We start from the raw sequence: 9,900 nt of genomic DNA, 5'->3' as shown, positions 1-9,900 counted from the left end.
AGCTAACTGAGACGAGGTGTCTGGACTCGGAGCGACGGTCCCTTTCCGGAATTTACAGTTTGTAAAAAACGCACACGTCCCTGGGTGGGCTCGAACCACCAACCTTTCGGTTAACAGCCGAACGCGCTAACCGATTGCGCCACAGAGACTTGCTGATCGTTGCAGAACATTTGTACGTATTTCTAAGCATTTCAGATCCGCCTTTGGTGAGTTGCCCCACCTGAGCCACTGACCAGCCGAGTCATTTCCCCGCAGTTCCCGTTCCCAACCACAGGAATTCGAAATTTATGACCTTATTTCGGGCGACAGTGGTTAATGATCACGTCCGCTGAGGGCCATTGTGGGGAGGTTGCTATTTTGAGAGAATGGGAGCTGTTATGTAATAATGCGAGGTGATTTATGATGATCGAGGACAGTAGGTGTCACTCCACCAACTGTGACCATTTTATAACAAGATTAATAAAAACTGAGATTCCCATTGTAGTGAAATACATGAATACAAAAGGATCGTATTACTAAAAAAACTGGTCCATAAACTAGTTGCAGGAAATCCCATTTTGACATCCATTGGCCCTGCATGAACCTGCAGGTAGATCCTGCATGTTCAATGGGTGTCAATTCCAATTAAGTTATTTGAAATACGTTTGTAGGCCTGCAGACAGAATCACGTAAATGGGTGTCCGCTCATTTGCCTGTGTCCTTCAAGAGTTCGTGAAAATCAATCGAATTGTCGTCCTAAGTAACTGGCTCAATCCGGGTTTTTTCCGCCATACAATCGACGACAGTATCAAATACATATGTACCTGTCGCGGACTTGGGTTGGCCTGATGAGTCTAAAGTTTAGGTCAAATCAACAATTGATCGTGCCATTGTTATTACATAACTTTAATAAGCGTAGTTAATAATAGTTTGCAACATGATGGGCCAGGCCACTTCAATGACATCATAATGTGCTGTTATGCAATATTTTTGCATGTGCTGTCACCCAACGCCATAAGGGGCCATTGTTATAGTTATGGTCTAAGGAGAGGAGACAAAAATAAAACTAAGAAATGGGATAATCAAAATATTCCTTGTTTACTGTGATGTGTATTCGTAAATATCGAGCATGATCCTGATTGAGAAGGATCGTTGGGTTGGTGAGAAAAAAGGATGTTCAGCTTTCAATAATTTGAGTTTTATTTCCAATATGTAGTAACGTATAGTATGCTTCAAATGAGGAAATTGAGAAAATTAAGATTTCCAACAAGTTGAAATCCAGCTGGCTGGCAGGTCGTCACGTCATGGTACGACCCAACAAGACATTCTGAATCCCTCAGATGGTCGGAAATGTTGAGGAATGTGTGGATCTAATGCAGTATTTGGCAGCAGCAGAGGTTAAGTGAGAGGGTCCCTTCGTCTAAAATTCAAAAGAATAACAACTTCGAAGTGAGCATTGGTGATTTTTCTCATAATCATTTATGTAATGAGAAGTGCTGTAAAAGTTTGGGGGAAACCTAATATGGTTTTACAGGAACGTGATTCAACCCTGGCAAATTGGCTCTGATGTCATCTTAGGTAGTGCTTCTTCTTGTTCCACTGTCTCACCATGATGAGTTAGAAGATGGCAGTTGAGGAGAACCATACCATTATGTCCACTGTGTTCCAGAAGCTGTTGCAAACCCACTAAGAGCTTCAGCAAGGTGTCTACCCAGCCCCCCATCGCAACACCACCACGTCATCCAATAAAACCATCAAAATAAATCACCAAAGACCGTTTACCAGCAACTTTAAGGCACCCTAAGGGCCCGATTGACCTAATTTTGCAGCTAAGGGTCCAAACTCATTGTTCCTTTGTCCTCAGACTCCCCAACTTCCCCAGAATCCAACATCTTGGAATCTCCCGATTCTTCAGGGGACAATGGAATGGATATTTTGAGATTCGGGTGTCCTTATGAGGGTGCAATTTGGCCCTCTCCACGGGATCTCCGGACCATAACTCACCTGGGATGCTTCATACTCCAGGGGTTTTATGTGTGGTCCTTTCATGGGACCGGGGCCAGGTGACCACCAATAACAAACCAGTTCCTTGCAAGAGCGCTCTTGGTGTTTTTGAACTTGGAGGGCTCAGTTTGAAACAACCTTGCTGCGTTGGTCGGAAGAAGTATAGGCCTACCTGAGTTATGTATGTCATGTATTGACCACAGTGAGATCCGAAAAACACATTTGGGTATTCTGTATCTTTATATGTGAGTTTATCGGCGGGCAGATTATTTGGTCCCCATTTCCACAGCTTCCACACTCTATCGGGACTTGCATCATTCATTTCTTTCGTCTCCGTCCATCTCGCGAGGCCTGGGACCAGATATATACAGGCCAATAAAAAGTCGACCTGTTGGTAAGAGTCACATCATGGTAGGTATGTGGATGACTATATCATTACCTGAAAGTCAAATCATGAAAGCGAGTGTCTTTACTAGTAATTCATTTCACCGTCTGCATGACTCTAACGAATCCAGAAGTTATAGGGAATGATACAGGCAATGGAATGATGACGGCAACCATCAATTGGGCACCAGAGATCATTAAAACGACTCTGGTTTGAGGACCAGTTGACCAGAAACTTGACTGCCGAGAAGGGAGGTATTCCAGGTGACATAAAATAGGAGACCTTTCACGGTATGATGTAATCTCCCAGGTTATTTTTAAGGTGCACAGAATGCGACCAAATCAGGCTGCGGCAGGTGATGGGTTCCCACTGGTTTGATTGCAGCCCGTTTAGAAAATAGCCCCAGAACATTTCCATTCTAAACACGAGGTATTTGAGGATTAGAAAATATAGAAAATGTTTCCTAATTCATTCTGGGTATCCTTATGTCCGATTTTAGAAATACCACTTTGATCATGGGTTGATGTACGTGTAGGCATATTCTTTGAGCTCGTTTGTTGTAATGTTCTTCATCAGGATCATGTAAGTTTACTTGACGATGAAATATCATCACCAACCAACTACACATTCACCGTGAACCAAATGCGTTCACCAGTATTGCTAAGAGATAGGACATACCTTTGCTCGCTCAAATTATTGCCAACAAAATATATTTCAACCCCTTGCACTGCCCAGGTCGTTCGGTTGATTCAGGAGTACATCACCTCTGAACTGATGGGGTGACAGATTCCCTTGTATCGGGCGGGGAGGCTGTTATTACCACTTATACCTACAACTTCATTTTAAACCAACGTTCGAAGTATTTTTTTCGCGATTGATTTGGGAATGTTGTGACTCATCTTAGAAGACATCACGTATGTCCAATAGGAAGAGAACATGTATGGAAAAGTTTGACGGCTGGGAAGGGATGCCTTTTCAGGGTCCTTTTCCCGCGCTCGGCTTTACTGGCATCGTCTGCTCTAGTAGCTCATTGTTTCATTTCGTTATTTACCCAGGGGGCGGATGCACAATGAAGAGTGCCTGATCAAAGTGGCGACGCCTCGTTCTGATGATCAGTGACAACACGCTCTCCTTGGAGGCGGGTCGAACCTTTGAAAAGCCTTTGCAAGACACACCCAACAAGTAACTGCGCATTTATGACCTAGTTCCCAACCACACAGCGCATGCGCGACCTAACTGCAAAACGAGGACGCCCCGAAAGTGGCCTTGACCTTGGTTCTTGTTTACTACGTTGTGAGAGGGGGCGCGCGCACTTACTCCTCCACATTTGATGAATAACATTTCTCCGAAACAGGAAGCTTTAGTTAGACATTTGTGTGATATATCGAAGTGAAATTCCACGCGACACAATAGCTTTGATATTTTGGAACAAAGGGTTCGATTGGGCCTTTGTTTTCGCGTCCTGTCTGTGCGCACAGCTGGCGTACATCCTTCCGCGGTTATATTTATCAATGAAACCAAAATACTCTGTGTTACATCATAGTGTATGTTATTAATTCTCAGAGGAAGCCATAATGATTTCCAGTTGACAGGGATAGTGCCTGAAATTGGTGGATTATGAGATTTACCACATGCTAACTTCTCCGCGCTTTCTCAAGTTTGCCTCATTTTCAACTTTATTTCGTTTACTTTGTTTCCCTTGAAGACGAAGTGGGGTTTAAACGTGAGAGAGTGGTTGAGCCCTTCAGAGAGGTTGGCCCACATCAAGCCGCAGTAAACTAAAAAGAACGAAAAATAACTAAATCATCACCCTGGTGATTTTTCTATGAATTTTGATGTCGTTAGAAGAGAGGATATAATTGCTATTGTCTAAATGCTGATGGTTCCTGGTGGTGTTGCGATCATAACCTCCCACCATATACCAGCATTGTACTTTATTGGGAGAAAACTTTGCAATTGAAGTGCTGAAAACTACCTGAGTCCTTCTCTAAATCCATGGGCTTGTGCAGTTATAATTCTACAATTAGAGTCGACATTTTGACAACAAATGCCATATTAACTGCGGCCGAAATCATTCATTATTATTATGTAATAATTCTAGGCATTACTAATTAAACTACCAGATTTCTATTTCTATTCAGTGACTGATCAACGTGACTCATGATAAAGGCCAACGAAAAGGTGCTGTTTGATTCATTAAAGTCAATGATTACGTCAACATTGGTTTTTCGGGAGTTGGTAATTGGTATTTCCTGAAAACCATTGGCAATATGTCCAAGGTTCAGTGATCTCACGTCAAAATAAGCTCGACCAATATCTGTGTGTTGAATATAAGAGGTGCATCTGTTGATTATGGCTATGGCGGCCAAAACAATGGTAATTTGGAAATCCTTTACTTTGATAATGACGAAGGACATATAACAAAATGTGTTGATGCTTATGCCGCCACATGCAATTGAATAAAAATGCGTTATCAACCCTGACGTCGAACCTTAAAGGAAACGCTTCAAGTGCAAGTGATTTGATAAGCAACAAATCGTGTCCGGCTGCCTGACCCTTCCTCAGCAGCCACACCTTCCCAGAATATACTCGGTGACCTCATTATAAGCAGACGATCGGTGAAATTAACATAACCCTTATCCATATAATATGGGCATATGTCATAATTGGTCCAAGGTTGTTCTTCGAAATAATCACATATTCTTGGAAGCAGAGTCAGACGAGACAGAATGAAATTTTGGAGAAAAAAACAATGAAAAAAACATTTGGACTCAGAAATTTTTCCGGGTTAGGGTAAGGGTTAGCAGAAAAAAAGGCAAAATTCTGAAAAATTTTCAAAGTCAAAAACGTTTTGGGACTGGTGATGTTGGTTCATTTTTCACTACTTTTTGTTTCTGCTCAAAATGAACCAACATCATCTGTCCCAAAACATTTTTTACTTTGAATTTTTCAGAATTTTGACTTTTTTCTGCTTTCCCTTACCCTACCCCCGTAAAAAATGTCTAGAGACAAGAGACACATGTCCATCGCCCGGAAGAGTTAACCTCCCATTGCGGTGTCAAGGACAGGGAGACAGTGTCGCCCCATCAGGTGGGATACACCCAGAATAATGACCTTATTCTTTCATGTTACCGTAACCTCTTGGTCACCCACATTCAGACTGGGCGAGGCGTCTGTTGTGGATACGTTAGGTCGTCTGTTTCACCTGGTACCTGTCGGCAACTTTATGGATGTCTTGTGACATTTGACTTCGTACAAGCAAGCCTGTTACAAAGAATAAATATCATTTTTATCATCACAAACTTCCTTCTCCAGTGTGTCATGCCAGTGGTCATGCAGTATGCGTCTCGTCCTGTTGCCACCATCAAACAGTTGACAATACCATCGGTTTGTAATGTCAAAATGTCGGCGATTTACCATTGAAATCGCTTGGCATGCTGCCATGTTACATTTAAACGAATATTTGAAAGAAAAAGCTAATTCATTGTTAATTCCATTTGCAAAATATTTAATGATAATCTATGATAGTATTCCAGAACTGAAAAGCGTATTTCGATAAAATCTTTTCTCGCTTTATCAATTGTCAGTAAGATATTTAACTGAAATGAATACAGCCAGACATTAGGCCCATTGTTACTTTTTTCTCCGTGGTCTATTTTTGATATGTCACCACCAGACAACCTAGTTTCCACGGCATTAACTCCCTTAATAATTCCCTTTCTTTGTCTGCTGAAAGGGCGGTCCGTGATATGAAATAATAAAATAAAAACGGCTTTGGACCAGTCGAGTTCTGAATGGGAGCGCCGTAACGTGTCCAAGATGGCTGCGCTTTGTGATTGGTTGGAAATAGGGTCAAGGTCGACCAGTATTACATAATTGTCTGGTGATATCGTCTGCCCGCGGCTACTGCCGTGCGCATGCGTGTAGTGGTTGAATTGGACGATGATTGATGGAGAGGGTATGTGATAGAAGTTGACAACTGACTTTAAATTGCTAAAGCAAAACTGTATACATCAAAATTATCAACTATTGGAGAGAGCTAGAACAGTGACTGAACCTTTCAGAAACATAAAAAAGCGATGAAACTACCCATCTCTCACACATTGCCAATTAAGCAGAATCGTGCTCATGTGTTTGGATGTCCACGGCCTTATCATTTCCCCATCCTTATTGACGAGCTGCTGATAGAAGGGCTCTGAAACCGTTAAGTGGTCGCCCTGCTTCCTGCCCGCCAAGACCCCTGTGTCCCACTCACTTATTCCACATCGACACAAACTGTCGGTAAAATTCACCAGAGCCGAAGATTTCGCTCTAAAATGGTGAAAAATGAAAACATGTCGAAATGACCCTGAAAGTCTGTCATCTTTGTTTGCCCGTCCTCGGGCCATATTGCGCCTCTCTGGGAATACGTGTCGGCGCATGTGGGTGCAACCCCACAGCCGGAAATTCAGGGCCACGGACCTTATTTCGGACCCAGGATTTAGAGCCAGGATTAGCCAAGATTTGATGTTTTTGTTGGAGACATGCGTTTCGCCCCAGGTTTCATGTGTTGTTCTGTATTCCCTGGTGATTTCATTGCGCCTTCATGCCGGAGTTGTATATTATCTCTCTAACTTGCTGCTGAACTCAGAGGATTCATAAGACAGAAAACTCTTCACCAATTCGTCTATATTCACTTTGGAAAATGTTTATTGTAGATTCAGGTCAAAGTACCCGCGAAACAGCAAGACCAACACTTCACCCCAGATGACGGCCATTGTCCAAAATTACGTCACACCCGATTGTCAACTCATAAACAAATAAATTTAGCGCGTTGCGTAATATCGGAATTCTTCTTGCGAATTCGCGTGTGCGCATCTCGTCTCGCTGAACACAGTGGCCTCATCTAAATATAAAACTCGAGCAAGTGCACGAATTGCTGCTGAAAATAGCTTCGCAGACAAAGGATATTCTTCCTTTGAGGAGATGTGAGATTGGGCCCGGGGCGCTGCTGTCCCAACCGGGCTCCGCGGACGCAATGAGATCTCATCTTGCGCCCTTTCGCCGTAATCCCGCGCAAGCTGTCACGACATGTCCTTGCGGGACAAAGAAAGTAGGTCAAGAATTCCTCGACAGCTATTTTTATCCCTGGTGTTGTTCTCGGGAGGGTACCGCCCTTTCTTTGTTGATGAAGACCCCGGGGGTTGGACGGAGTGACCTTATACAGAAAGCGGTCTGTCGGAGCGCATTGTCCATTGTCTTCATTGTTGGGGGTGGTTGTGAGATAGCAGGCGGGACGCGGACGGGATGGAGCTTGATATTCTGATGAAGGGCCTGTGGATCGAACAGAGAGTAAAACGAAGGGATCCTGAATGGAGAAAGCGGAGCATTGAGAATGGTCCGGACAGGAAATAATAAATGTACACATTCTTAAGAATTACGAAAGGGGTCTATTAATTGGTCAAAAGCCAGGCATCAAATTCCGTCAAATAAGACGAATTATCAAGGGTTTCACACCCACTGCCATCTGAGATCCGACGATCTGCGACGACACGGGAGGCTCCTGGCGTGATTGGGTCGAACCGAAAACGAAGAGGGACAAATATGGACGGCAAGACGACCGTTACTCCCACTCAGTGCCGCCGCCTCTCCGTAGAAGATTCAACTAGATGATCATGACCATAGCACCCAAACAAACACGAGCCCTGGTGATGCATCCTTTGAATATACATGTACTCCGTCTCTCGATATTTCGAACGATGTATAGGAGTATCAAAAACCTGATCTCAGGATGCTGGTGATGATGATGATGATGATGACATCATGTTGTCCTCAGTGGTGACATGATCCCAATGAGTGCCAATATGAGTGCGGCATATAACACTGAGAGTGATACGCTAGGGCCGGGGCAAGGGGAGGAGCATGCGACTGACCTATGTTATGTAAATAATAAAGTATAAAATGTATAATGTAATAGGGCCTAAGTAAGTACCTCTTTGACGTTATCTATGTTTGAAAGGTTAAAATTAATTACAGGCCCTTACTGTAAACTCATTCGGGAGCTGTCCGACCTTCAAATGGCAGCACTTGCTGTATCTGTAATATTATTCGTCCCCTACTGTAAACTCGCCCGGCCAGGAGCTGTTCGAACCTTCAGATGGCTGCAACTGCTGGATTTTTATCAATAGTATAGGCTAGCCCCCCCCCCCCCCCCCACCACCACCACCACCACCACCACCACCACCACCACTATAAACCCACCCAGAAGCTGTGCACCAGTCGGACCTATCCTACGTGTCGGTCCCTACTGTAAACTCACCCAGGAGCTATCCAAGATTTCACCTCTTTATCTTAATAAAAATAGGCCCCGCGTGGTGGCGCTGAGGCGGCCGCTGCCGCTCAATCTTGACACTAGAGGCGCTGATTTCGTTCCTTGCCACAATTTTCTCTACAATTTTTACTCTTCGGCACTGGGGCGAGTTTGCAGCCGGGGGCCTAAATTAGCCGTGACGTCAGCAGATAGCCATGTATAGCTTAACCCCTTTCCCTGTTAAAGAGATTGAATCGTCTTACAACCGACAGCAGTAGTGACATCTGTAGCGAAATTACAAACTACTGTGATCGACTATGTTGTAACGGCTGCCATCACGTATAGGCTATGTATATCGGTTATGTGTTTTTCTCTGTACTTTTAACTAAGTGGAGAATAAATAAAATTGAATTGTTGAATTGAATTTCCAAGTAGACTCTTTCACCATACAGTCTCCTCCATTCACTCATTATGTACATTATGTACATTGAGATTCGAACCCGGGACACTCGCATCGTAGGCAGGTGTCTTTTTCATCATCAGGCCACGGGGATCATCCTGACTCTCAAGCGTTTGCGCCACTAGTATCGATCTCCATGATGAGATGAGTGATTTGGCGATCTCAAAACATTGCTGGTCAAGATGCGGGGATGAGCTGGGGGGGGGGGGGGGCTCTTACTTTCTTATCTAACTTCCAAGTCTTGAACATTGCTTTTCGTCCCGGAGTTGTAAAGAATTCAGATGCAAAATGTCGCCGGACACCATTTCGAAACGATGAAAATTGTCGTGGATGGTACGGCATTTTCGGGCGTGCGTTCCCCCCCCCCCCCCTCGACCCAGTAAGCACTTTGTATGCAAATTAGCAGTACTATTACGTGTTCATCCTAAACAGCGTCCACCACCGTCCACCAGGTGTAAAGTCATCAAAATAAAATTTAGTTGCCATACACGAAATAAGTACACCATAAAGCACATTTCCAGAAAATCTCATGACATTTGGGTTTAAGATAAGGGAGGTGTTGTCAAAAATCACAGGCTCCTGTAGTATAAGGAAGCCCTTCATTTCCCTCATGGCCTCAAAGTCAAATCCAACATGCCCGGCGACTGGGTGGTGGTCGCTGGTACATTTTAGACAACAAATCACTAATCTAGCACAAATGTCACGAAACGTTCAGGAAATGTGGAAAATGTCCTGCTTATTTCGCTTATGACCCTTGCTTATGACCATTAGGTTTTAGTTTGA

The 9,900-nt window shown here is 43.8% G+C and overlaps 1 non-coding gene across 1 annotated transcript; it reads right to left on the bottom strand.

The window, feature by feature from the left end:
* Nucleotides 1-75: 75 nt before the first annotated feature.
* On the bottom strand, nt 76-149 carry Trnan-guu (transfer RNA asparagine (anticodon GUU)). Its single transcript has one exon. It is a non-coding gene; the product is annotated as a tRNA-Asn (tRNA).
* Between the last annotated feature and the right edge of the window lie 9,751 nt (nt 150-9,900).

This window comes from Lineus longissimus, chromosome 15 (assembly GCF_910592395.1).
Source record: "Lineus longissimus chromosome 15, tnLinLong1.2, whole genome shotgun sequence".
Classification (NCBI taxonomy): Eukaryota; Metazoa; Nemertea; class Pilidiophora; order Heteronemertea; family Lineidae; genus Lineus; species Lineus longissimus.
Note: the sequence above shows the minus strand (reverse complement) of the source record. Positions and strands in the feature narration are given on the sequence as shown.